A 27843-nucleotide genomic window follows, 5' to 3' on the forward strand; every position below is an offset into this window, starting at 1 on the left:
ATCTTAATAATATCAACAAGCTACACTTAACTTGACAGTACATGCACCACTGCTTATCACTTATTACTGATTTTATTACATTGTATTATCATCATCAACCGGTAAACCCACCTGTATGCCCACCTGTTACTTAATTTATTTTCTGTTTTTATAGTGTATTATATTTTTTTCGAGTACTTTCTCCTGTGTGCACTGACGTAAAGGCAAGCTACTGTAACAATGAGTTTCCTTTCGAGGATCAATAAAGTATTTCTGATTCTGATGATCAGGGATCAGGGATAACGTAAAATAATAAACTAGTTTCCATGATCAGGGATCAGGGATAAGGGTCAGAGAAACCCAGCATTTAATGTGTCACTTTGGCAGAATGGATAGGACACATCATTAGCAGCAGCATGTTCTTGCATCCAAAATAGTTGGACTTAAAGGTGGGGTGTACCATTCTAATCCAATACACGTATTTTTGTCAAATTAAGCGAATATCTGCTCACGGTCCGCTAGCTGTCAGTTCAGTGTGTGCGCTGAAAAAAAATCCACAGTTTGTACACAGCCCTGGCTCTGTAAATGGGAAACACACAAAGTGCAAACTGCTTTGCAGCAGCAACTGTGGCGACAGTGTGCTAACCAACAACCTAGCTAACGGTAGTTACATTACTAACAAAAACGTTAGTTACGTAAATAGCAAATACCGGTGGGTGGGGTTGAGGCCACACCCACGGAGATCACATCAGTCTCTGGCGCAATCGGTTAGCGCGTTCGGCTGTTACCACTGCATTGTAGTGTGAAATAATCCATTTAATAATTGTTTTCGCATATGAATGCTCAATTTAAAATGCCATGATTAAAGTTTCTGCCATATTATCCAGCCCGACTTCTAGAAGCAAATTGCAAATACCGGTGGGTGGAGCTTGAAGTTTGAGGCCACACCGCCACAGATGCCACCTGTCTCTGTGGCGCAAGCGTTAGCGCGTTCGGCTGTTAACCAAAGGTTGGTGGTTCGAGCCCACCCAGGGACGTTGGGATTCATTCACAAGTAACCAGGAAATTCCACGTAAAATAACAAACTAATTTCCATGTGTAGTCTGTATGACCCTAGGGCGCTAAACTGTACATCGATCATTACATCTCTGCCATACTTGAATATTTGTGCAAAATTCTGTGTACTGCTCTTTTTCCCGTGCAATATTTAGTTTTCTCATCTTAGTTTTTTCCTATTTATTGACATTGATATTATATACCTCCACTAGTGCTGTGCAATATCTTAATAATATCAACAAGCTACACTTAACTTGACAGTACATGCACCACTGCTTATCACTTATTACTGATTTTATTACATTGTATTATCATCATCAACCGGTAAACCCACCTGTATGCCCACCTGTTACTTAATTTATTTTCTGTTTTTTTAGTGTATTATATTTTTTTCGAGTACTTTCTCCTGTGTGCACTGACGTAAAGGCAGGGACTGTAACAATGAGTTTCCTTTCGAGGATCAATAAAGTATTTCTGATTCTGATGATCAGGGATCAGGGATAACGTAAAATAATAAACTAGTTTCCATGATCAGGGATCAGGGATAAGGGTCAGAGAAACCCAGCATTTAATGTGTCACTTTGGCAGAATGGATAGGACACATCATTAGCAGCAGCATGTTCTTGCATCCAAAATAGTTGGACTTAAAGGTGGGGTGTACCATTCTAATCCAATACACGTATTTTTGTCAAATTAAGCGAATATCTGCTCACGGTCCGCTAGCTGTCAGTTCAGTGTGTGCGCTGAAAAAAAATCCACAGTTTGTACACAGCCCTGGCTCTGTAAATGGGAAACACACAAAGTGCAAACTGCTTTGCAGCAGCAACTGTGGCGACAGTGTGCTAACCAACAACCTAGCTAACGGTAGTTACATTACTAACAAAAACGTTAGTTACGTAAATAGCAAATACCGGTGGGTGGGGTTGAGGCCACACCCACGGAGATCACATCAGTCTCTGGCGCAATCGGTTAGCGCGTTCGGCTGTTACCACTGCATTGTAGTGTGAAATAATCCATTTAATAATTGTTTTCGGCATATGAATGCTCAATTTAAAATGCCATGATTAAAGTTTCTGCCATATTATCCAGCCCGACTTCTAGAAGCAAATTGCAAATACCGGTGGGTGGAGCTTGAAGTTTGAGGCCACACCCCCACAGATGCCAACTGTCTCTGTGGCGCAATCGGTTAGCGCGTTCGGCTGTTACCACTGCATTGTAGTGTGAAATAATCCATTTAATAATTGTTTCCATGTGCATATGAATGCTCAATTTAAAATGCCATGATTAAAGTTTCTGCCATATTATCCAGCCCGACTTCTAGAAGACAAATTGCAAATACCGGTGGGTGGAGCTTGAAGTTTGAACAAGCTACACCTAACTTGACAGTACATGCACCACTGCTTATCACTTATTACTGATTTTATTACATTGTATTATCATCATCAACCGTAAACCCACCTGTATGCCCACCTGTTACTTTGTTTATTTTCAACCAGTTTTCTAGTGTATTATATTTTTTAACTGGTTTCTCCTGTGTCACTGGGTAAGAGCAAGCTACATGTAACAAAAAGGTTGGTGGTTCGAGCAATACCCAGGGACGTGGGATTTGCGCACAAGTAACCAGGAAAGGGATACGTAAAATAATAAACTAGTTTCCATGATCAGGAAAGGATAAGGGTCAGAGAAACCCAGCATTTAATGTGTCACTTTGGCAGAATGGATAGGACACATCATTAGCAGCAGTATGTTCTTGCATCCAAAATAATTGGACTTAAAGGTGGGGTGTACCATTCTAATCCAATACACGTATTTTTGTCAAATTAAGCGAATATCTGCTCACGGTCCGCTAGCTGTCAGTTCAGTGTGTGCGCTGAAAAAAATCCACAGTTTGTACACAGCCCTGGCTCTGTAAATGGGAAACACACAAAGTGCAAACTGCTTTGCAGCAGCAACTGTGGCGACAGTGTGCTAACCAACAACCTAGCTAACGGTAGTTACATTACTAACAAAAACGTTAGTTACGTAAATAGCAAATACCGTGGGTGGGGTTGAGGCCACACCCACGGAGATCACATCAGTCTCTGGCGCAATCGGTTAGCGCGTTCGGCTGTTACCACTGCATTGTAGTGTGAAATAATCCATTTAATAATTGTTTTCGCATATGAATGCTCAATTTAAAATGCCATGATTAAAGTTTCTGCCATATTATCCAGCCCGACTTCTAGAAGCAAATTGCAAATACCGGTGGGTGGAGCTTGAAGTTTGAGGCCACACCCCACAGATGCCAACTGTCTCTGTGGCGCAATCGGTTAGCGCGTTCGGCTGTTAACTGAAAGGTTGGTGGTTCGAGCCCACCCAGGGGCATTCATTCACAAGTAACCAGGAAATTCCCATTTAATAATTGTTTTGTGTAGTCATATGAATTCCACGTAAAATAACAAACTAATTTCCATGTGTAGTCTGTATGACCCTAGGAGCGCTAAACTGTACATGCCATCATTACATTTCTGCCATACTTGAATCCAGCCCGAAATTCTGTGTACTGCTTGCTTTTACCGTGTGGGTTTAGCTTTCTCATCTTAGTTTTTTCCTATTTATTGACATTGATATTATATACCTCTGTCTGCTGTGCAATATCTTAATAATATCAACAAGCTACATAACTTGACAGTACATGCACCACTGCTTATCACTTATTACTGATTTTATTACATTGTATTATCATCATCAACCGGTAAACCCACCTGTATGCCCACCTGTTACTTAATTTATTTTCTGACCTGTTTTTATAGTGTATTATATTTTTTTGAGTACTTTCTCCTGTGTGCACTGGCGTAAAGGCAAGCTACTGTAACAATGAGTTTCCTTTCGAATCAATAGTATTTCTGATTCTGATGATCAGGGATCAGGGATAAGGTAAAAATAATAAACTAGTTTCCATGATCAGGGATCAGGGAGCAGAAACCCAGCATTTAATGTGTCACTTTGGCAGAATGGATAGGACACATCATTAGCAGCAGTATGTTCTTGCATCCAAAATAATTGGACTTAAAGGTGGGGTGTACCATTCTAATCCAATACACGTATTTTTGTCAAATTAAGCGAATATCTGCTCACGGTCCGCTAGCTGTCAGTTCAGTGTGTGCGCTGAAAAAAATCCACAGTTTGTACACAGCCCTGGCTCTGTAAATGGGAAACACACAAAGTGCAAACTGCTTTGCAGCAGCAACTGTGGCGACAGTGTGCTAACCAACAACCTAGCTAACGGTAGTTACATTACTAACAAAAACGTTAGTTACGTAAATAGCAAATACCGGTGGGTGGGGTTGAGGCCACACCCACGGAGATCACATCAGTCTCTGGCGCAATCGGTTAGCGCGTTCGGCTGTTACCACTGCATTGTAGTGTGAAATAATCCATTTAATAATTGTTTTCGGCATATGAATGCTCAATTTAAAATGCCATGATTAAAGTTTCTGCCATATTATCCAGCCCGACTTCTAGAAGCAAATTGCAAATACCGGTGGGTGGAGCTTGAAGTTTGAGGCCACACCCCCACAGATGCCAACTGTCTCTGTGGCGCAATCGGTTAGCGCGTTCGGCTGTTAACCAAAGGTTGGTGGTTCGAGCCCACCCAGGGACGTTAATTCATTCACAAGTAACCATGAATGCTCAAATTTAAACTAATTTCCATGATTAAAGTTTCTGCCATATTATCAGCCCGACTTCGATCATTACATTTCTGTGGGTGGATACTTGAATTTTGAGGCCACAATTCTGTGTACTGCTCTTTTTTTCCGTGCAATATTTAGTTTTCATCTTAGTTTTTTCCTATTTATTGACCCTAGGGCTAGTGCTGTGCAAATCTTAATGTACAACAAGCTACACTTAACTTGACAGTACATCTCCACTGCTTATCACTTATAAGAGAAACCAGCATTTAACCAAAAGGTTGGTGGTTCGAGCCCACCCAGGGACGTGGGGATTTGCGCAAAGTAACCAGGAAACGGCACGTAAAATAATAAACTAGTTTCCATGATCAGGAAAAGGGTCAGAGAAAAGCTGCTAAACTGTACATCGATCATTACATCTCTGCCATACTTGAATATTTGTGCAAAATTCTGTGTACTGCTCTTTTTCCGTGTTTTTCTCATCTTAGTTTTTTCCTATTTATTGACATTGATATTATATACCTCCACTAGTGCTGTGCAATATCTTAATAATATCAACAAGCTACACTTAACTTGACAGTACATGCACCACTGCTTATCACTTATTACTGATTTTATTACATTGTATTATCATCATCAACCGTAAACCCACCTGTATGCCCACCTGTTACTTAATTTATTTTCTGACCTGTTTTTATAGTGTATTATATTTTTTTCGAGTACTTTCTCCTGTGTGCACTGACGTAAAGGCAAGCTACTGTAACAATGAGTTTCCTTTCGAGGATCAATAAAGTATTTCTGATTCTGATGATCAGGGATCAGGGATAACGTAAAATAATAAACTAGTTTCCATGATCAGGGATCAGGGATAAGGGTCAGAGAAACCCAGCATTTAATGTGTCACTTTGGCAGAATGGATAGGACACATCATTAGCAGCAGTATGTTCTTGCATCCAAAATAGTTGGACTTAAAGGTGGGGTGTACCATTCTAATCCAATACACGTATTTTTGTCAAATTAAGCGAATATCTGCTCACGGTCCGCTAGCTGTCAGTTCAGTGTGTGCGCTGAAAAAATCCACAGTTTGTACACAGCCCTGGCTCTGTAAATGGGAAACACACAAAGTGCAAACTGCTTTGCAGCAGCAACTGTGGCGACAGTGTGCTAACCAACAACCTAGCTAACGGTAGTTACATTACTAACAAAAACGTTAGTTACGTAAATAGCAAATACCGGTGGGTGGGGTTGAGGCCACACCCACGGAGATCACATCAGTCTCTGGCGCAATCGGTTAGCGCGTTCGGCTGTTACCACTGCATTGTAGTGTGAAATAATCCATTTAATAATTGTTTTCGCATATGAATGCTCAATTTAAAATGCCATGATTAAAGTTTCTGCCATATTATCCAGCCCGACTTCTAGAAGCAAATTGCAAATACCGGTGGGTGGAGCTTGAAGTTTGAGGCCACACCCCACAGATGCCACCTGTCTCTGTGGCGCAATCGTTAACGCGCTTGGTGTTCGAGCCACCCAGCATGTTAACCCAAAGGTTTGTGGTTCGAATGCCCACCCAGGGCCGTTGGGTTTTCTGCCATAGCATCCAGCCCGATATTGACCTACTAAAGCAATTAAAAGCTACCGTCTGGACCACTGCTTGAAGTTTGAGGCCACACATTGTAAGATGAAACCAGTTACTTATTTTTCTGCCTGTTAACCAAAAGGTTGGTGGTTCGAGCCCACCCAGGGACGTGGGGATTTGCACAAGTAACCAGAAAGCGGCACGTAAAATAATAAACTAGTTTCCATGATCAGGAAAAAGGGTCAGAGAAACCCAGCATTTAATGTGTCACTTTGGCAGAATGGATAGGACACATCATTAGCAGCAGTATGTTCTTGCATCCAAAATAATTGGACTTAAAGGTGGGGTGTACCATTCTAATCCAATACACGTATTTTTGTCAAATTAAGCGAATATCTGCTCACGGTCCGCTAGCTGTCAGTTCAGTGTGTGCGCTGAAAAAATCCACAGTTTGTACACAGCCCTGGCTCTGTAAATGGGAAACACACAAAGTGCAAACTGCTTTGCAGCAGCAACTGTGGCGACAGTGTGCTAACCAACAACCTAGCTAACGGTAGTTACATTACTAACAAAAACGTTAGTTACGTAAATAGCAAATACCGGTGGGTGGGGTTGAGGCCACACCCACGGAGATCACATCAGTCTCTGGCGCAATCGGTTAGCGCGTTCGGCTGTTACCACTGCATTGTAGTGTGAAATAATCCATTTAATAATTGTTTTCGGCATATGAATGCTCAATTTAAAATGCCATGATTAAAGTTTCTGCCATATTATCCAGCCCGACTTCTAGAAGCAAATTGCAAATACCGGTGGGTGGAGCTTGAAGTTTGAGGCCACACCCCACAGATGCCACCTGTCTCTGTGGCGCAATCGGTTAGCGCGCGTTCGGCTGTTAACCGAAAAGGTTGGTGGTTCGAGCCCACCCAGGGACGTTGGGATTCATTCACAAGTAACCAGGAAATTCCACGTAAAATAACAAACTAATTTCCATGTGTAGTCTGTATGACCCTAGGGCGCTAAACTGTACATCGATCATTACATCTCTGCCATACTTGAATATTTGTGCAAAATTCTGTGTACTGCTCTTTTTTTCCGTGCAATATTTAGTTTTCTCATCTTAGTTTTTTCCTATTTATTGACATTGATATTATATACCTCCACTAGTGCTGTGCAATATCTTAATAATATCAACAAGCTACACTTAACTTGACAGTACATGCACCACTGCTTATCACTTATTACTGATTTTATTACATTGTATTATCATCATCAACCGGTAAACCCACCTGTATGCCCACCTGTTACTTAATTTATTTTCTGACCTGTTTTTATAGTGTATTATATTTTTTTTTTGAGTACTTTCTCCTGTGTGCACTGGCGTAAAGGCAAGCTACTGTAACAATGAGTTTCCTTTCGAGGATCAATAAAGTATTTCTGATTCTGATGATCAGGGATCAGGGATAACGTAAAATAATAAACTAGTTTCCATGATCAGGGATCAGGGATAAGGGTCAGAGAAACCCAGCATTTAATGTGTCACTTTGGCAGAATGGATAGGACACATCATTAGCAGCAGCATGTTCTTGCATCCAAAATAGTTGGACTTAAAGGTGGGGTGTACCATTCTAATCCAATACACGTATTTTTGTCAAATTAAGCGAATATCTGCTCACGGTCCGCTAGCTGTCAGTTCAGTGTGTGCGCTGAAAAAAAATCCACAGTTTGTACACAGCCCTGGCTCTGTAAATGGGAAACACACAAAGTGCAAACTGCTTTGCAGCAGCAACTGTGGCGACAGTGTGCTAACCAACAACCTAGCTAACGGTAGTTACATTACTAACAAAAACGTTAGTTACGTAAATAGCAAATACCGTGGGGTGGGGTTGAGGCCACACCCACGGAGATCACATCAGTCTCTGGCGCAGTCGGTTAGCGCGCGTTCGGCTGTTACCACTGCATTGTAGTGTGAAATAATCCATTTAATAATTGTTTTCGCATATGAATGCTCAATTTAAAATGCCATGATTAAAGTTTCTGCCATATTATCCAGCCCGACTTCTAGAAGCAAATTGCAAATACCGGTGGGTGGAGCTTGAAGTTTGAGGCCACACCCCACAGATGCCACCTGTCTCTGTGGCGCAATCGGTTAGTGGTTCGAGCGGGACGTTCGGCTGTTAACCGAAAGGTTGGTGGTTCGAGCCCACCCAGGGACGTTGGGATTCATTCACAAGTAACCAGGAAATTCCACGTAAAATAACAAACTAATTTCCATGTGTAGTCTGTATGACCCTAGGGTTTCGCTAAACTGTACATCGATCATTACATCTCTGCCATACTTGAATATTTGTGCAAAATTCTGTGTACTGCTCTTTTTTCCGTGCAATATTTAGTTTTCTCATCTTAGTTTTTTCCTATTTATTGACATTGATATTATATACCTCCACTAGTGCTGTGCAATATCTTAATAATATCAACAAGCTACACTTAACTTGACAGTACATGCACCACTGCTTATCACTTATTACTGATTTTATTACATTGTATTATCATCATCAACCGGTAAACCCACCTGTATGCCCACCTGTTACTTAATTTATTTTCTGACCTGTTTTTATAGTGTATTATATTTTTTTCGAGTACTTTCTCCTGTGTGCACTGACGTAAAGGCAAGCTACTGTAACAATGAGTTTCCTTTCGAGGATCAATAAAGTATTTCTGATTCTGATGATCAGGGATCAGGGATAACGTAAAATAATAAACTAGTTTCCATGATCAGGGATCAGGGATAAGGGTCAGAGAAACCCAGCATTTAATGTGTCACTTTGGCAGAATGGATAGGACACATCATTAGCAGCAGTATGTTCTTGCATCCAAAATAGTTGGACTTAAGGGTGGGGTGTACCATTCTAATCCAATACACGTATTTTTGTCAAATAAGCGAATATCTGCTCACGGTCCGCTAGCTGTCAGTTCAGTGTGTGCGCTGAAAAAAAATCCACAGTTTGTACACAGCCCTGGCTCTGTAAATGGGAAACACACAAAGTGCAAACTGCTTTGCAGCAGCAACTGTGGCGACAGTGTGCTAACCAACAACCTAGCTAACGGTAGTTACATTACTAACAAAAACGTTAGTTACGTAAATAGCAAATACCGGTGGGTGGGGTTGAGGCCACACCCACGGAGATCACATCAGTCTCTGGCGCAATCGGTTAGCGCGTTCGGCTGTTACCACTGCATTGTAGTGTGAAATAATCCATTTAATAATTGTTTTCGGCATATGAATGCTCAATTTAAAATGCCATGATTAAAGTTTCTGCCATATTATCCAGCCCGACTTCTAGAAGCAAATTGCAAATACCGGTGGGTGGAGCTTGAAGTTTGAGGCCACACCCCCACAGATGCCACCTGTCTCTGTGGCGCAATCGGTTAGCGCGTTCGGCTGTTAACCGAAAGGTTGGTGGTTCGAGCCCACCCAGGGACGTTGGGTTTTGTGCACAAGCAACCAGGAATCTTGACCTAAAATAATTAACTGGTTTCTATGATCAGGGGTAAGAGAAACCAGCATTTAACCAAAAGGTTGGTGGTTCGAGCCCACCCAGGGACGTGGGGATTTGCGCACAAGTAACCAGGAAACGGCACGTAAAATAATAAACTAGTTTCCATGATCAGGAAAAAGGGTCAGAGAAACCCAGCATTTAATGTGTCACTTTGGCAGAATGGATAGGACACATCATTAGCAGCAGTATGTTCTTGCATCCAAAATAATTGGACTTAAAGGTGGGGTGTACCATTCTAATCCAATACACGTATTTTTGTCAAATTAAGCGAATATCTGCTCACGGTCCGCTAGCTGTCAGTTCAGTGTGTGCGCTGAAAAAATCCACAGTTTGTACACAGCCCTGGCTCTGTAAATGGGAAACACACAAAGTGCAAACTGCTTTGCAGCAGCAACTGTGGCGACAGTGTGCTAACCAACAACCTAGCTAACGGTAGTTACATTACTAACAAAAACGTTAGTTACGTAAATAGCAAATACCGGTGGGTGGGGTTGAGGCCACACCCACGGAGATCACATCAGTCTCTGGCGCAATCGGTTAGCGCGTTCGGCTGTTACCACTGCATTGTAGTGTGAAATAATCCATTTAATAATTGTTTTCGGCATATGAATGCTCAATTTAAAATGCCATGATTAAAGTTTCTGCCATATTATCCAGCCCGACTTCTAGAAGCAAATTGCAAATACCGGTGGGTGGAGCTTGAAGTTTGAGGCCACACCCCCACAGATGCCACCTGTCTCTGTGGCGCAATCGGTTAGCGCGTTCGGCTGTTAACCGAAAGGTTGGTGGTTCGAGCCCACCCAGGGACGTTGGGATTCATTCACAAGTAACCAGGAAATTCCACGTAAAATAACAAACTAATTTCCATGTGTAGTCTGTATGACCCTAGGGCGCTAAACTGTACATCGATCATTACATCTCTGCCATACTTGAATGTTTGTGCAAAATTCTGTGTACTGCTCTTTTTTCCGTGCAATATTTAGTTTTCTCATCTTAGTTTTTTCCTATTTATTGACATTGATATTATATACCTCCACTAGTGCTGTGCAATATCTTAATAATATCAACAAGCTACACTTAACTTGACAGTACATGCACCACTGCTTATCACTTATTACTGATTTTATTACATTGTATTATCATCATCAACCGGTAAACCCACCTGTATGCCCACCTGTTACTTAATTTATTTTCTGACCTGTTTTTATAGTGTATTATATTTTTTTCGAATACTTTCTCCTGTGTGCACTGACGTAAAGGCAAGCTACTGTAACAATGAGTTTCCTTTCGAGGATCAATAAAGTATTTCTGATTCTGATGATCAGGGATCAGGGATAACGTAAAATAATAAACTAGTTTCCATGATCAGGGATCAGGGATAAGGGTCAGAGAAACCCAGCATTTAATGTGTCACTTTGGCAGAATGGATAGGACACATCATTAGCAGCAGTATGTTCTTGCATCCAAAATAGTTGGACTTAAAGGTGGGGTGTACCATTCTAATCCAATACACGTATTTTTGTCAAATTAAGCGAATATCTGCTCACGGTCCGCTAGCTGTCAGTTCAGTGTGTGCGCTGAAAAAAAATCCACAGTTTGTACACAGCCCTGGCTCTGTAAATGGGAAACACACAAAGTGCAAACTGCTTTGCAGCAGCAACTGTGGCGACAGTGTGCTAACCAACAACCTAGCTAACGGTAGTTACATTACTAACAAAAACGTTAGTTACGTAAATAGCAAATACCGGTGGGTGGGGTTGAGGCCACACCCACGGATCACATCAGATCACATCAGTCTCCATGGCGAATGCTCGGTGCCATGATTAGCCCGACTTCTAGAAGCAAATTGCAAATACCGTGGGTGGAGCTTGAAGTTTGAGGCCACACCCCACAGATGCCAACTGTCTCTGTGGCGCAATCTTAGCGCGTTACCACTGCATTGTAGTGTGAAATAATCCATTTAATAATTGTTTTTGGCATATGAATGCTCAATTTAAAATGCCATGATTAAAGTTTCTGCCATATTATCCAGCCCGACTTCTAGAAGCAAATTGCAAATACCGGTGGGTGGAGCTTGAAGTTTGAGGCCACACCCCCACAGATGCCACCTGTCTCTGTGGCGCAATCGGTTAAGCTGTTAACCGCGTTCGGCTGTTAACCGAAAGGTTGGTGGTTCTAATTTCCATGTGTAGTCTGCCCACCCAGGGTACACGTTGGGTTTTTGTGCACAAGCAACCAGGAATCTTGACCTAAAATAATTAACTGGTTTCTATGATCAGGGGTAAGAAGAAACCAGCATTTAACCAAAAGGTTGGTGGTTCGAGCCCACCCAGGGACGTGGGGGCATTTGCGCACAAGTAACCAGGAAACGGCACGTAAAATAATAAACTAGTTTCCATGATCAGGAAAAAGGGTCAGAGAAACCCAGCATTTAATGTGTCACTTTGGCAGAATGGATAGGACACATCATTAGCAGCAGTATGTTCTTGCATCCAAAATAATTGGACTTAAAGGTGGGGTGTACCATTCTAATCCAATACACGTATTTTTGTCAAATTAAGCGAATATCTGCTCACGGTCCGCTAGCTGTCAGTTCAGTGTGTGCGCTGAAAAAAAATCCACAGTTTGTACACAGCCCTGGCTCTGTAAATGGGAAACACACAAAGTGCAAACTGCTTTGCAGCAGCAACTGTGGCGACAGTGTGCTAACCAACAACCTAGCTAACGGTAGTTACATTACTAACAAAAACGTTAGTTACGTAAATAGCAAATACCGGTGGGTGGGGTTGAGGCCACACCCACGGAGATCACATCAGTCTCTGGCGCAATCGGTTAGCGCGTTCGGCTGTTACCACTGCATTGTAGTGTGAAATAATCCATTTAATAATTGTTTTCGGCATATGAATGCTCAATTTAAAATGCCATGATTAAAGTTTCTGCCATATTATCCAGCCCGACTTCTAGAAGCAAATTGCAAATACCGGTGGGTGGAGCTTGAAGTTTGAGGCCACACCCCCACAGATGCCACCTGTCTCTGTGGCGCAATCGGTTAGCGCGTTCGGCTGTTAACCGAAAGGTTGGTGGTTCGAGCCCACCCAGGGACGTTGGGATTCATTCACAAGTAACCAGGAAATTCCACGTAAAATAACAAACTAATTTCCATGTGTAGTCTGTATGACCCTAGGGCGCTAAACTGTGATCGATCATTACATCTCTGCCATACTTGAATATTTGTGCAAAACTGTGTACTGCTCTTTTTCCGAATATTTAGTTTTCATCTTAGTTTTTTCCTATTTATTGACATTGATATTATATACCTCCACTAGTGCTGTGCAATATCTTAATAATATCAACAAGCTACATTCTTGACAGTACATGCACCACTGCTTATCACTTATAAGAGAAACCAGCATTTAACCAAAAGGTTGGTGGTTCGAGCCCACCCAGGGACGTGGGGATTTGCACAAGTAACCAGGAAACGGCACGTTAAACTAGTTTCCATGATCAGGAAAAAGGGTCAGAGAAACCCAGCAGGGCGCTAAACTGTACATTCATTACATCTCTGCCATACTTGAATATTTGTGCAAAATTCATTGTACTGCTCTTTTTCCGTGCAATATTTAGTTTTCTCATCTTAGTTTTTTCCTATTTATTGACATTGATATTATATACCTCCACTAGTGCTGTGCAATATCTTAATAATATCAAACAAGCTACACTTAACTTGACAGTACATGCACCACTGCTTATCACTTATTACTGATTTTATTACATTGTATTATCATCATCAACCGGTAAACCCACCTGTATGCCCACCTGTTACTTAATTTATTTTCTGACCTGTTTTTATAGTGTATTATATTTTTTTCGAGTACTTTCTCCTGTGTGCACTGACGTAAAGGCAAGCTACTGTAACAATGAGTTTCCTTTCGAGGATCAATAAAGTATTTCTGATTCTGATGATCAGGGATCAGGGATAACGTAAAATAATAAACTAGTTTCCATGATCAGGATCAGGGATAAGGGTCAGAGAAACCCAGCATTTAATGTGTCACTTTGGCAGAATGGATAGGACACATCATTAGCAGCAGTATGTTCTTGCATCCAAAATAGTTGGACTTAAGGGTGGGGTGTACCATTCTAATCCAATACACGTATTTTTGTCAAATTAAGCGAATATCTGCTCACGGTCCGCTAGCTGTCAGTTCAGTGTGTGCGCTGAAAAAAAATCCACAGTTTGTACACAGCCCTGGCTCTGTAAATGGGAAACACACAAAGTGCAAACTGCTTTGCAGCAGCAACTGTGGCGACAGTGTGCTAACCAACAACCTAGCTAACGGTAGTTACAATACTAACAAAAACGTTAGTTACGTAAATAGCAAATACCGGTGGGTGGGGTTGAGGCCACACCCACGGAGATCACATCAGTCTCTGGCGCAATCGGTTAGCGCGTTCGGCTGTTACCACTGCATTGTAGTGTGAAATAATCCATTTAATAATTGTTTTCGGCATATGAATGCTCAATTTAAAATGCCATGATTAAAGTTTCTGCCATATTATCCAGCCCGACTTCTAGAAGCAAATTGCAAATACCGGTGGGTGGAGCTTGAAGTTTGAGGCCACACCCCCACAGATGCCACCTGTCTCTGTGGCGCAATCGGTTAGCGCGTTGTTAAATACCGCTGTTAACCGAAAGGTTGGTGGTTCGAGCCCACCCAGGGACGTTGGGTTTTGTGCACAAGCAACCAGGAATCTTGACCTAAAATAATTAACTGGTTTCTATGATCAGGGGTAAGAGAAACCAGCATTTAACCAAAAGGTTGGTGGTTCGAGCCCACCCAGGGACGTGGGGATTTGCGCACAAGTAACCAGAAAACGGCACGTAAAATAATAAACTAGTTTCCATGATCAGGAAAAAGGGTCAGAGAAACCCAGCATTTAATGTGTCACTTTGGCAGAAAGGATAGGACACATCATTAGCAGCAATATGTTCTTGCATCCAAAATAATTGGACTTAAAGGTGGGGTGTACCATTCTAATCCAATACACGTATTTTTGTCAAATTAAGCGAATATCTGCTCACGGTCCGCTAGCTGTCAGTTCAGTGTGTGCGCTGAAAAAAAATCCACAGTTTGTACACAGCCCTGGCTCTGTAAATGGGAAACACACAAAGTGCAAACTGCTTTGCAGCAGCAACTGTGGCGACAGTGTGCTAACCAACAACCTAGCTAACGGTAGTTACATTACTAACAAAAACGTTAGTTACGTAAATAGCAAATACCGGTGGGTGGGGTTGAGGCCACACCCACGGAGATCACATCAGTCTCTGGCGCAATCGGTTAGCGCGTTCGGCTGTTACCACTGCATTGTAGTGTGAAATAATCCATTTAATAATTGTTTTCGGCATATGAATGCTCAATTTAAAATGCCATGATTAAAGTTTCTGCCATATTATCCAGCCCGACTTCTAGAAGCAAATTGCAAATACCGGTGGGTGGAGCTTGAAGTTTGAGGCCACACCCCCACAGATGCCACCTGTCTCTGTGGCGCAATCGGTTAGCGCGTTCGGCTGTTAACCGAAAGGTTGGTGGTTCGAGCCCACCCAGGGACGTTGGGATTCATTCACAAGTAACCAGGAAATTCCACGTAAAATAACAAACTAATTTCCATGTGTAGTCTGTATGACCCTAGGGCGCTAAACTGTACATCGATCATTACATCTCTGCCATACTTGAATGTTTGTGCAAAATTCTGTGTACTGCTCTTTTTTTTCCGTGCAATATTTAGTTTTCTCATCTTAGTTTTTTCCTATTTATTGACATTGATATTATATACCTCCACTAGTGCTGTGCAATATCTTAATAATATCAACAAGCTACACTTAACTTGACAGTACATGCACCACTGCTTATCACTTATTACTGATTTTATTACATTGTATTATCATCATCAACCGGTAAACCCACCTGTATGCCCACCTGTTACTTAATTTATTTTCTGACCTGTTTTATAGTGTATTATATTTTTTCGAATACTTTCTCCTGTGTGCACTGGCGTAAAGGCAAGCTACTGTAACAATGAGTTTCCTTTTTCGAGGATCAATAAAGTATTTCTGATTCTGATGATCAGGGATCAGGGATAACGTAAAATAATAAACTAGTTTCCATGATCAGGGATCAGGGATAAGGGTCAGAGAAACCCAGCATTTAATGTGTCACTTTGGCAGAATGGATAGGACACATCATTAGCAGCAGTATGTTCTTGCATCCAAAATAGTTGGACTTAAAGGTGGGGTGTACCATTCTAATCCAATACACGTATTTTTGTCAAATTAAGCGAATATCTGCTCACGGTCCGCTAGCTGTCAGTTCAGTGTGTGCGCTGAAAAAAAATCCACAGTTTGTACACAGCCCTGGCTCTGTAAATGGGAAACACACAAAGTGCAAACTGCTTTGCAGCAGCAACTGTGGCGACAGTGTGCTAACCAACAACCTAGCTAACGGTAGTTACATTACTAACAAAAACGTTAGTTACGTAAATAGCAAATACCGGTGGGTGGGGTTGAGGCCACACCCACGGAGATCACATCAGTCTCTGGCGCAATCGGTTAGCGCGTTCGGCTGTTACCACTGCATTGTAGTGTGAAATAATCCATTTAATAATTGTTTTCGCATATGAATGCTCAATTTAAAATGCCATGATTAAAGTTTCTGCCATATTATCCAGCCCGACTTCTAGAAGCAAATTGCAAATACCGGTGGGTGGAGCTTGAAGTTTGAGGCCACACCCCCACAGATGCCACCTGTCTCTGTGGCGCAATCGGTTAGCGCGTTCGGCTGTTAACCGAAAGGTTGGTGGTTCGAGCCCACCCAGGGACGTTGGGTTTTGTGCACAAGCAACCAGGAATCTTGACCTAAAATAATTAACTGGTTTCTATGATCAGGGTAAGAGAAACCAGCATTTAACCAAAAGGTTGGTGGTTCGAGCCCACCCAGGGGCGTGGGGATTTGCGCACAAGTAACCAGGAAACGGCACGTAAAAAATAATAAACTAGTTTCCATGATCAGGAAAAAGGGTCAGAGAAACCCAGCATTTAATGTGTCACTTTGGCAGAATGGATAGGACACATCATTAGCAGCAATATGTTCTTGCATCCAAAATAATTGGACTTAAAGGTGGGGTGTACCATTCTAATCCAATACACGTATTTTTGTCAAATTAAGCGAATATCTGCTCACGGTCCGCTAGCTGTCAGTTCAGTGTGTGCGCTGAAAAAAATCCACAGTTTGTACACAGCCCTGGCTCTGTAAATGGGAAACACACAAAGTGCAAACTGCTTTGCAGCAGCAACTGTGGCGACAGTGTGCTAACCAACAACCTAGCTAACGGTAGTTACATTACTAACAAAAACGTTAGTTACGTAAATAGCAAATACCGGTGGGTGGGGTTGAGGCCACACCCACGGAGATCACATCAGTCTCTGGCGCAATCGGTTAGCGCGTTCGGCTGTTACCACTGCATTGTAGTGTGAAATAATCCATTTAATAATTGTTTTCGCATATGAATGCTCAATTTAAAATGCCATGATTAAAGTTTCTGCCATATTATCCAGCCCGACTTCTAGAAGCAAATTGCAAATACCGGTGGGTGGAGCTTGAAGTTTGAGGCCACACCCCCACAGATGCCACCTGTCTCTGTGGCGCAATCGGTTAGCGCGTTCGGCTGTTAACCGAAAGGTTGGTGGTTCGAGCCCACCCAGGGACGTTGGGATTCATTCACAAGTAACCAGGAAATTCCACGTAAAATAACAAACTAATTTCCATGTGTAGTCTGTATGACCCTAGGGCGCTAAACTGTACATCGATCATTACATCTCTGCCATACTTGAATATTTGTGCAAAATTCTGTGTACTGCTCTTTTTTCCGTGCAATATTTAGTTTTCTCATCTTAGTTTTTTCCTATTTATTGACATTGATATTATATACCTCCACTAGTGCTGTGCAATATCTTAATAATATCAACAAGCTACACTTAACTTGACAGTACATGCACCACTGCTTATCACTTATTACTGATTTTATTACATTGTATTATCATCATCAACCGGTAAACCCACCTGTATGCCCACCTGTTACTTAATTTATTTTCTGACCTGTTTTTATAGTGTATTATATTTTTTCGAGTACTTTCTCCTGTGTGCACTGGCGTAAAGGCAAGCTACTGTAACAATGAGTTTCCTTTCGAGGATCAATAAAGTATTTCTGATTCTGATGATCAGGGATCAGGGATAACGTAAAATAATAAACTAGTTTCCATGATCAGGGATCAGGGATAAGGGTCAGAGAAACCCAGCATTTAATGTGTCACTTTGGCAGAATGGATAGGACACATCATTAGCAGCAGTATGTTCTTGCATCCAAAATAGTTGGACTTAAAGGTGGGGTGTACCATTCTAATCCAATACACGTATTTTTGTCAAATTAAGCGAATATCTGCTCACGGTCCGCTAGCTGTCAGTTCAGTGTGTGCGCTGAAAAAAAATCCACAGTTTGTACACAGCCCTGGCTCTGTAAATGGGAAACACACAAAGTGCAAACTGCTTTGCAGCAGCAACTGTGGCGACAGTGTGCTAACCAACAACCTAGCTAACGGTAGTTACATTACTAACAAAAACGTTAGTTACGTAAATAGCAAATACCGGTGGGTGGGGTTGAGGCCACACCCACGGAGATCACATCAGTCTCTGGCGCAATCGGTTAGCGCGTTCGGCTGTTACCACTGCATTGTAGTGTGAAATAATCCATTTAATAATTGTTTTCGCATATGAATGCTCAATTTAAAATGCCATGATTAAAGTTTCTGCCATATTATCCAGCCCGACTTCTAGAAGCAAATTGCAAATACCGGTGGGTGGAGCTTGAAGTTTGAGGCCACACCCCACAGATGCCACCTGTCTCTGTGGCGCAATCGGTTAGCGCGCTCGGCTGTTAACCGAAAGGTTGGTGGTTCGAGCCCACCCAGGGACGTTGGGTTTTGTGCACAAGCAACCAGGAATCTTGACCTAAAATAATTAACTGGTTTCTATGATCAGGGTAAGAGAAACCAGCATTTAACCAAAAGGTTGGTGGTTCGAGCCCACCCAGGGGCGTGGGGATTTGCGCACAAGTAACCAGGAAACGGCACGTAAAATAATAAACTAGTTTCCATGATCAGGAAAAAGGGTCAGAGAAACCCAGCATTTAATGTGTCACTTTGGCAGAATGGATAGGACACATCATTAGCAGCAGTATGTTCTTGCATCCAAAATAATTGGACTTAAAGGTGGGGTGTACCATTCTAATCCAATACACGTATTTTTGTCAAATTAAGCGAATATCTGCTCACGGTCCGCTAGCTGTCAGTTCAGTGTGTGCGCTGAAAAAAATCCACAGTTTGTACACAGCCCTGGCTCTGTAAATGGGAAACACACAAAGTGCAAACTGCTTTGCAGCAGCAACTGTGGCGACAGTGTGCTAACCAACAACCTAGCTAACGGTAGTTACATTACTAACAAAAACGTTAGTTACGTAAATAGCAAATACCGGTGGGTGGGGTTGAGGCCACACCCACGGAGATCACATCAGTCTCTGGCGCAATCGGTTAGCGCGTTCGGCTGTTACCACTGCATTGTAGTGTGAAATAATCCATTTAATAATTGTTTTCGCATATGAATGCTCAATTTAAAATGCCATGATTAAAGTTTCTGCCATATTATCCAGCCCGACTTCTAGAAGCAAATTGCAAATACCGGTGGGTGGAGCTTGAAGTTTGAGGCCACACCCCCACAGATGCCACCTGTCTCTGTGGCGCAATCGGTTAGCGCGTTCGGCTGTTAACCGAAAGGTTGGTGGTTCGAGCCCACCCAGGGACGTTGGGATTCATTCACAAGTAACCAGGAAATTCCACGTAAAATAACAAACTAATTTCCATGTGTAGTCTGTATGACCCTAGGGCGCTAAACTGTACATCGATCATTACATCTCTGCCATACTTGAATGTTTGTGCAAAATTCTGTGTACTGCTCTTTTTTCCGTGCAATATTTAGTTTTCTCATCTTAGTTTTTTCCTATTTATTGACATTGATATTATATACCTCCACTAGTGCTGTGCAATATCTTAATAATATCAACAAGCTACACTTAACTTGACAGTACATGCACCACTGCTTATCACTTATTACTGATTTTATTACATTGTATTATCATCATCAACCGGTAAACCCACCTGTATGCCCACCTGTTACTTAATTTATTTTCTGACCTGTTTTTATAGTGTATTATATTTTTTTAGAGTACTTTCTCCTGTGTGCACTGGCGTAAAGGCAAGCTACTGTAACAATGAGTTTCCTTTCGAGGATCAATAAAGTATTTCTGATTCTGATGATCAGGGATCAGGGATAACGTAAAATAATAAACTAGTTTCCATGATCAGGGATCAGGGATAAGGGTCAGAGAAACCCAGCATTTAATGTGTCACTTTGGCAGAATGGATAGGACACATCATTAGCAGCAGTATGTTCTTGCATCCAAAATAGTTGGACTTAAAGGTGGGGTGTACCATTCTAATCCAATACACGTATTTTTGTCAAATTAAGCGAATATCTGCTCACGGTCCGCTAGCTGTCAGTTCAGTGTGTGCGCTGAAAAAAAATCCACAGTTTGTACACAGCCCTGGCTCTGTAAATGGGAAACACACAAAGTGCAAACTGCTTTGCAGCAGCAACTGTGGCGACAGTGTGCTAACCAACAACCTAGCTAACGGTAGTTACATTACTAACAAAAACGTTAGTTACGTAAATAGCAAATACCGGTGGGTGGGGTTGAGGCCACACCCACGGAGATCACATCAGTCTCTGGCGCAATCGGTTAGCGCGTTCGGCTGTTACCACTGCATTGTAGTGTGAAATAATCCATTTAATAATTGTTTTCGCATATGAATGCTCAATTTAAAATGCCATGATTAAAGTTTCTGCCATATTATCCAGCCCGACTTCTAGAAGCAAATTGCAAATACCGGTGGGTGGAGCTTGAAGTTTGAGGCCACACCCCACAGATGCCAACTGTCTCTGTGGCGCAATCGGTTAGCAAATTGCTGTTACCACTGCATTGTAGTGTGAAATAATCCATTTAATAATTGTTTTTGGCATATGAATGCTCAATTTAAAATGCCATGATTAAAGTTTCTGCCATATTATCCAGCCCGACTTCTAGAAGCAAATTGCAAATACCGTGGGTGGAGCTTGAAGTTTGAGGCCACACCCCCACAGATGCCACCTGTCTCTGTGGCGCAATCGGTTAGCGCGTTCGGCTGTTAACCGAAAGGTTGGTGGTTCGAGCCCACCCAGGGACGTTGGGTTTTGTGCACAAGCAACCAGGAATCTTGACCTAAAATAATTAACTGGTTTCTATGATCAGGGTAAGAGAAACCAGCATTTAACCAAAAGGTTGGTGGTTCGAGCCCACCCAGGGACGTGGGGATTTGCGCACAAGTAACCAGGAAACGGCACGTAAAATAATAAACTAGTTTCCATGATCAGGAAAAAGGGTCAGAGAAACCCAGCATTTAATGTGTCACTTTGGCAGAATGGATAGGACACATCATTAGCAGCAGTATGTTCTTGCATCCAAAATAATTGGACTTAAAGGTGGGGTGTACCATTCTAATCCAATACACGTATTTTTGTCAAATTAAGCGAATATCTGCTCACGGTCCGCTAGCTGTCAGTTCAGTGTGTGCGCTGAAAAAAAATCCACAGTTTGTACACAGCCCTGGCTCTGTAAATGGGAAACACACAAAGTGCAAACTGCTTTGCAGCAGCAACTGTGGCGACAGTGTGCTAACCAACAACCTAGCTAACGGTAGTTACATTACTAACAAAAACGTTAGTTACGTAAATAGCAAATACCGGTGGGTGGGGTTGAGGCCACACCCACGGAGATCACATCAGTCTCTGGCGCAATCGGTTAGCGCGTTCGGCTGTTACCACTGCATTGTAGTGTGAAATAATCCATTTAATAATTGTTTTCGCATATGAATGCTCAATTTAAAATGCCATGATTAAAGTTTCTGCCATATTATCCAGCCCGACTTCTAGAAGCAAATTGCAAATACCGGTGGGTGGAGCTTGAAGTTTGAGGCCACACCCCACAGATGCCACCTGTCTCTGTGGCGCAATCGGTTAGCGCGTTCGGCTGTTAACCGAAAGGTTGGTGGTTCGAGCCCACCCAGGGACGTTGGGATTCATTCACAAGTAACCAGGAAATTCCACGTAAAATAACAAACTAATTTCCATGTGTAGTCTGTATGACCCTAGGGCGCTAAACTGTACATCGATCATTACATCTCTGCCATACTTGAATATTTGTGCAAAATTCTGTGTACTGCTCTTTTTTCCGTGCAATATTTAGTTTTCTCATCTTAGTTTTTTCCTATTTATTGACATTGATATTATATACCTCCACTAGTGCTGTGCAATATCTTAATAATATCAACAAGCTACACTTAACTTGACAGTACATGCACCACTGCTTATCACTTATAAGAGAAACCAGCATTTAACCAAAAGGTTGGTGGTTCGAGCCCACCCAGGGACGTGGGGATTTGCGCACAAGTAACCAGGAAACGGCACGTAAAATAATAAACTAGTTTCCATGATCAGGAAAAAGGGTCAGAGAAACCCAGCAGGGCGCTAAACTGTACATCGATCATTACATCTCTGCCATACTTGAATATTTGTGCAAAATTCTGTGTACTGCTCTTTTTTCCGTGCAATATTTAGTTTTCTCATCTTAGTTTTTTCCTATTTATTGACATTGATATTATATACCTCCACTAGTGCTGTGCAATATCTTAATAATATCAACAAGCTACACTTAACTTGACAGTACATGCACCACTGCTTATCACTTATTACTGATTTTATTACATTGTATTATCATCATCAACCGGTAAACCCACCTGTATGCCCACCTGTTACTTAATTTATTTTCTGACCTGTTTTTATAGTGTATTATATTTTTTTCGAGTACTTTCTCCTGTGTGCACTGACGTAAAGGCAAGCTACTGTAACAATGAGTTTCCTTTCGAGGATCAATAAAGTATTTCTGATTCTGATGATCAGGGATCAGGGATAACGTAAAATAATAAACTAGTTTCCATGATCAGGGATCAGGGATAAGGGTCAGAGAAACCCAGCATTTAATGTGTCACTTTGGCAGAATGGATAGGACACATCATTAGCAGCAGTATGTTCTTGCATCCAAAATAGTAGTTGGACTTAAGGGTGGGGTGTACCATTCTAATCCAATACACGTATTTTTGTCAAATTAAGCGAATATCTGCTCACGGTCCGCTAGCTGTCAGTTCAGTGTGTGCGCTGAAAAAAAATCCACAGTTTGTACACAGCCCTGGCTCTGTAAATGGGAAACACACAAAGTGCAAACTGCTTTGCAGCAGCAACTGTGGCGACAGTGTGCTAACCAACAACCTAGCTAACGGTAGTTACAATACTAACAAAAACGTTAGTTACGTAAATAGCAAATACCGGTGGGTGGGGTTGAGGCCACACCCACGGAGATCACATCAGTCTCTGGCGCAATCGGTTAGCGCGTTCGGCTGTTACCACTGCATTGTAGTGTGAAATAATCCATTTAATAATTGTTTTCGCATATGAATGCTCAATTTAAAATGCCATGATTAAAGTTTCTGCCATATTATCCAGCCCGACTTCTAGAAGCAAATTGCAAATACCGGTGGGTGGAGCTTGAAGTTTGAGGCCACACCCCCACAGATGCCACCTGTCTCTGTGGCGCAATCGGTTAGCGCGTTCGGCTGTTAACCGAAAGGTTGGTGGTTCGAGCCCACCCAGGGACGTTGGGTTTTGTGCACAAGCAACCAGGAATCTTGACCTAAAATAATTAACTGGTTTCTATGATCAGGGGTAAGAGAAACCAGCATTTAACCAAAAGGTTGGTGGTTCGAGCCCACCCAGGGACGTGGGGATTTGCGCACAAGTAACCAGGAAACGGCACGTAAAATAATAAACTAGTTTCCATGATCAGGAAAAAGGGTCAGAGAAACCCAGCATTTAATGTGTCACTTTGGCAGAATGGATAGGACACATCATTAGCAGCAGTATGTTCTTGCATCCAAAATAATTGGACTTAAAGGTGGGGTGTACCATTCTAATCCAATACACGTATTTTTGTCAAATTAAGCGAATATCTGCTCACGGTCCGCTAGCTGTCAGTTCAGTGTGTGCGCTGAAAAAAAATCCACAGTTTGTACACAGCCCTGGCTCTGTAAATGGGAAACACACAAAGTGCAAACTGCTTTGCAGCAGCAACTGTGGCGACAGTGTGCTAACCAACAACCTAGCTAACGGTAGTTACATTACTAACAAAAACGTTAGTTACGTAAATAGCAAATACCGGTGGGTGGGGTTGAGGCCACACCCACGGAGATCACATCAGTCTCTGGCGCAATCGGTTAGCGCGTTCGGCTGTTACCACTGCATTGTAGTGTGAAATAATCCATTTAATAATTGTTTTCGGCATATGAATGCTCAATTTAAAATGCCATGATTAAAGTTTCTGCCATATTATCCAGCCCGACTTCTAGAAGCAAATTGCAAATACCGGTGGGTGGAGCTTGAAGTTTGAGGCCACACCCCACAGATGCCACCTGTCTCTGTGGCGCAATCGGTTAGCGCGTCGGCTGTTAACCGAAAGGTTGGTGGTTCGAGCCCACCCAGGGACGTTGGGATTCATTCACAAAGGTTTTGTGCACAAGCAACCAGGAATCTTGACTGTATGACCCTAAAACATAATTTGAACTGGTTTCTATGATCAGGGATATTATAAACCAGCATTTATCTTAATAGGTTGGTGGTTATCACTTATTACTGATTTTATTACATTGAGCATCATCACCCCAGGGTATGCCCACCTGTTACGTGGGGTATTTATTTTTTCTAGTACTTTCTCCTGTGTGCACTGACGTAAGCTAACCAGGAAATAAAGGCATGATCAGGATCAGGGATAACGTAAAATAATAAACTAGTTTCCATGATCAGGAAAAAGGGTCAGAGAAAAACCCAGCATTTAATGTGTCACTTTGGCAGAATGGATAGGACACATCATTAGCAGCAGTATGTTCTTGCATCCAAAATAATTGGACTTAAAGGTGGGGTGTACCATTCTAATCCAATACACGTATTTTTGTCAAATTAAGCGAATATCTGCTCACGGTCCGCTAGCTGTCAGTTCAGTGTGTGCGCTGAAAAAAATCCACAGTTTGTACACAGCCCTGGCTCTGTAAATGGGAAACACACAAAGTGCAAACTGCTTTGCAGCAGCAACTGTGGCGACAGTGTGCTAACCAACAACCTAGCTAACGGTAGTTACATTACTAACAAAAACGTTAGTTACGTAAATAGCAAATACCGGTGGGTGGGGTTGAGGCCACACCCACGGAGATCACATCAGTCTCTGGCGCAATCGGTTAGCGCGTTCGGCTGTTACCACTGCATTGTAGTGTGAAATAATCCATTTAATAATTGTTTTCGCATATGAATGCTCAATTTAAAATGCCATGATTAAAGTTTCTGCCATATTATCCAGCCCGACTTCTAGAAGCAAATTGCAAATACCGGTGGGTGGAGCTTGAAGTTTGAGGCCACACCCCACAGATGCCACCTGTCTCTGTGGCGCAATCGGTTAGCGCGTTCGGCTGTTAACCGAAAGGTTGGTGGTTCGAGCCCACCCAGGGACGTTGGGATTCATTCACAAGTAACCAGGAAATTCCACGTAAAATAACAAACTAATTTCCATGTGTAGTCTGTATGACCCTAGGGCGCTAAACTGTACATCGATCATTACATCTCTGCCATACTTGAATATTTGTGCAAAATTCTGTGTACTGCTCTTTTTCCGTGCAATATTTAGTTTTCTCATCTTAGTTTTTTCCTATTTATTGACATTGATATTATATACCTCCACTAGTGCTGTGCAATATCTTAATAATATCAACAAGCTACACTTAACTTGACAGTACATGCACCACTGCTTATCACTTATTACTGATTTTATTACATTGTATTATCATCATCAACCGGTAAACCCACCTGTATGCCCACCTGTTACTTAATTTATTTTCTGACCTGTTTTTATAGTGTATTATATTTTTTTCGAGTACTTTCTCCTGTGTGCACTGACGTAAAGGCAAGCTACTGTAACAATGAGTTTCCTTTCGAGGATCAATAAAGTATTTCTGATTCTGATGATCAGGGATCAGGGATAACGTAAAATAATAAACTAGTTTCCATGATCAGGGATAAGGGTCAGAGAAACCCAGCATTTAATGTGTCACTTTGGCAGAATGGATAGGACACATCATTAGCAGCAGTATGTTCTTGCATCCAAAATAGTTGGACTTAAAGGTGGGGTGTACCATTCTAATCCAATACACGTATTTTTGTCAAATTAAGCGAATATCTGCTCACGGTCCGCTAGCTGTCAGTTCAGTGTGTGCGCTGAAAAAAAATCCACAGTTTGTACACAGCCCTGGCTCTGTAAATGGGAAACACACAAAGTGCAAACTGCTTTGCAGCAGCAACTGTGGCGACAGTGTGCTAACCAACAACCTAGCTAACGGTAGTTACATTACTAACAAAAACGTTAGTTACGTAAATAGCAAATACCGTGGGTGGAGTTGAGGCCACACCCACGGAGATCACATCAGTCTCTGGCGCAATCGGTTAGCGCGTTCGGCTGTTACCACTGCATTGTAGTGTGAAATAATCCATTTAATAATTGTTTTTGGCATATGAATGCTCAATTTAAAATGCCATGATTAAAGTTTCTGCCATATTATCCAGCCCGACTTCTAGAAGCAAATTGCAAATACCGGTGGGTGGAGCTTGAAGTTTGAGGCCACACCCCCACAGATGCCACCTGTCTCTGTGGCGCAATCGGTTAGCGCGTTCGGCTGTTAACCGAAAGGTTGGTGGTTCGAGCCCACCCAGGGACGTTGGGTTTTGTGCACAAGCAACCAGGAATCTTGACCTAAAATAATTAACTGGTTTCTATGATCAGGGGTAAGAGAAACCAGCATTTAACCAAAAGGTTGGTGGTTCGAGCCCTCCCAGGGACGTGGGTATTTGCGCACAAGTAACCAGGAAACGGCACGTAAAATAATAAACTAGTTTCCATGATCAGGAAAAAGGGTGACAGAAACCCAGCATTTAATGTGTCACTTTGGCAGAATGGATAGGACACATCATTAGCAGCAGTATGTTCTTGCATCCAAAATAATTGGACTTAAAGGTGGGGTGTAACATTCTAATCCAATACACGTATTTTTGTCAAATTAAGCGAATATCTGCTCACGGTCCGCTAGCTGTCAGTTCAGTGTGTGCGCTGAAAAAAAATCCACAGTTTGTACACAGCCCTGGCTCTGTAAATGGGAAACACACAAAGTGCAAACTGCTTTGCAGCAGCAACTGTGGCGACAGTGTGCTAACCAACAACCTAGCTAACGGTAGTTACATTACTAACAAAAACGTTAGTTACGTAAATAGCAAATACCGGTGGGTGGAGTTGAGGCCACACCCACGGAGATCACATCAGTCTCTGGCGCAATCGGTTAGCGCGTTCGGCTGTTACCACTGCATTGTAGTGTGAAATAATCCATTTAATAATTGTTTTCGCATATAATGCTCAATGCTCAATTTAAAATGCCATGATTAAAGTTTCTGCCATATTATCCAGCCCGACTTCTAGAAGCAAATTGCAAATACCGGTGGGTGGAGCTTGAAGTTTGAGGCCACACCCCCACAGATGCCAACTGTCTCTGTGGCGCAATCGGTTAGCGCGTTCGGCTGTTACCACTGCATTGTAGTGTGAAATAATCCATTTAATAATTGTTTTTGGCATATGAATGCTCAATTTAAAATGCCATGAT

At 42.1% G+C, this 27843-nt stretch overlaps 18 non-coding genes across 18 annotated transcripts; all 18 read left to right on the top strand.

Annotated features, from left to right (window-relative positions):
* Nucleotides 1–944: 944 nt before the first annotated feature.
* trnan-guu lies at nucleotides 945–1016 on the top strand. Its single transcript has one exon. It is a non-coding gene; the product is annotated as a tRNA-Asn (tRNA).
* A 2309-nt stretch (nucleotides 1017–3325) lies between these two features.
* trnan-guu lies at nucleotides 3326–3399 on the top strand. Its single transcript has one exon. It is a non-coding gene; the product is annotated as a tRNA-Asn (tRNA).
* Nucleotides 3400–4605: 1206 nt separating this feature from the next.
* On the top strand, nucleotides 4606–4678 carry trnan-guu. The gene has a single exon. It is a non-coding gene; the product is annotated as a tRNA-Asn (tRNA).
* Nucleotides 4679–7140: 2462 nt separating this feature from the next.
* Nucleotides 7141–7217, top strand: trnan-guu. The gene has a single exon. It is a non-coding gene; the product is annotated as a tRNA-Asn (tRNA).
* A 2475-nt stretch (nucleotides 7218–9692) lies between these two features.
* trnan-guu lies at nucleotides 9693–9766 on the top strand. Its single transcript has one exon. It is a non-coding gene; the product is annotated as a tRNA-Asn (tRNA).
* An 811-nt stretch (nucleotides 9767–10577) lies between these two features.
* Nucleotides 10578–10651, top strand: trnan-guu. Its single transcript has one exon. It is a non-coding gene; the product is annotated as a tRNA-Asn (tRNA).
* A 2221-nt stretch (nucleotides 10652–12872) lies between these two features.
* Nucleotides 12873–12946, top strand: trnan-guu. Its single transcript has one exon. It is a non-coding gene; the product is annotated as a tRNA-Asn (tRNA).
* Nucleotides 12947–15379: 2433 nt separating this feature from the next.
* On the top strand, nucleotides 15380–15453 carry trnan-guu. Its single transcript has one exon. It is a non-coding gene; the product is annotated as a tRNA-Asn (tRNA).
* A 1193-nt stretch (nucleotides 15454–16646) lies between these two features.
* Nucleotides 16647–16720, top strand: trnan-guu. Its single transcript has one exon. It is a non-coding gene; the product is annotated as a tRNA-Asn (tRNA).
* Nucleotides 16721–17532: 812 nt separating this feature from the next.
* Nucleotides 17533–17606, top strand: trnan-guu. The gene has a single exon. It is a non-coding gene; the product is annotated as a tRNA-Asn (tRNA).
* Nucleotides 17607–18795: 1189 nt separating this feature from the next.
* trnan-guu lies at nucleotides 18796–18869 on the top strand. The gene has a single exon. It is a non-coding gene; the product is annotated as a tRNA-Asn (tRNA).
* An 810-nt stretch (nucleotides 18870–19679) lies between these two features.
* On the top strand, nucleotides 19680–19753 carry trnan-guu. Its single transcript has one exon. It is a non-coding gene; the product is annotated as a tRNA-Asn (tRNA).
* A 1404-nt stretch (nucleotides 19754–21157) lies between these two features.
* Nucleotides 21158–21231, top strand: trnan-guu. Its single transcript has one exon. It is a non-coding gene; the product is annotated as a tRNA-Asn (tRNA).
* Nucleotides 21232–22041: 810 nt separating this feature from the next.
* Nucleotides 22042–22115, top strand: trnan-guu. Its single transcript has one exon. It is a non-coding gene; the product is annotated as a tRNA-Asn (tRNA).
* Nucleotides 22116–23680: 1565 nt separating this feature from the next.
* On the top strand, nucleotides 23681–23754 carry trnan-guu. Its single transcript has one exon. It is a non-coding gene; the product is annotated as a tRNA-Asn (tRNA).
* An 812-nt stretch (nucleotides 23755–24566) lies between these two features.
* Nucleotides 24567–24639, top strand: trnan-guu. The gene has a single exon. It is a non-coding gene; the product is annotated as a tRNA-Asn (tRNA).
* A 940-nt stretch (nucleotides 24640–25579) lies between these two features.
* On the top strand, nucleotides 25580–25653 carry trnan-guu. The gene has a single exon. It is a non-coding gene; the product is annotated as a tRNA-Asn (tRNA).
* Nucleotides 25654–26836: 1183 nt separating this feature from the next.
* Nucleotides 26837–26910, top strand: trnan-guu. The gene has a single exon. It is a non-coding gene; the product is annotated as a tRNA-Asn (tRNA).
* Nucleotides 26911–27843: the final 933 nt, after the last annotated feature.

Source organism: Siniperca chuatsi, linkage group LG22, assembly GCF_020085105.1.
Source record: "Siniperca chuatsi isolate FFG_IHB_CAS linkage group LG22, ASM2008510v1, whole genome shotgun sequence".
NCBI classification, from domain to species: Eukaryota; Metazoa; Chordata; class Actinopteri; order Centrarchiformes; family Sinipercidae; genus Siniperca; species Siniperca chuatsi.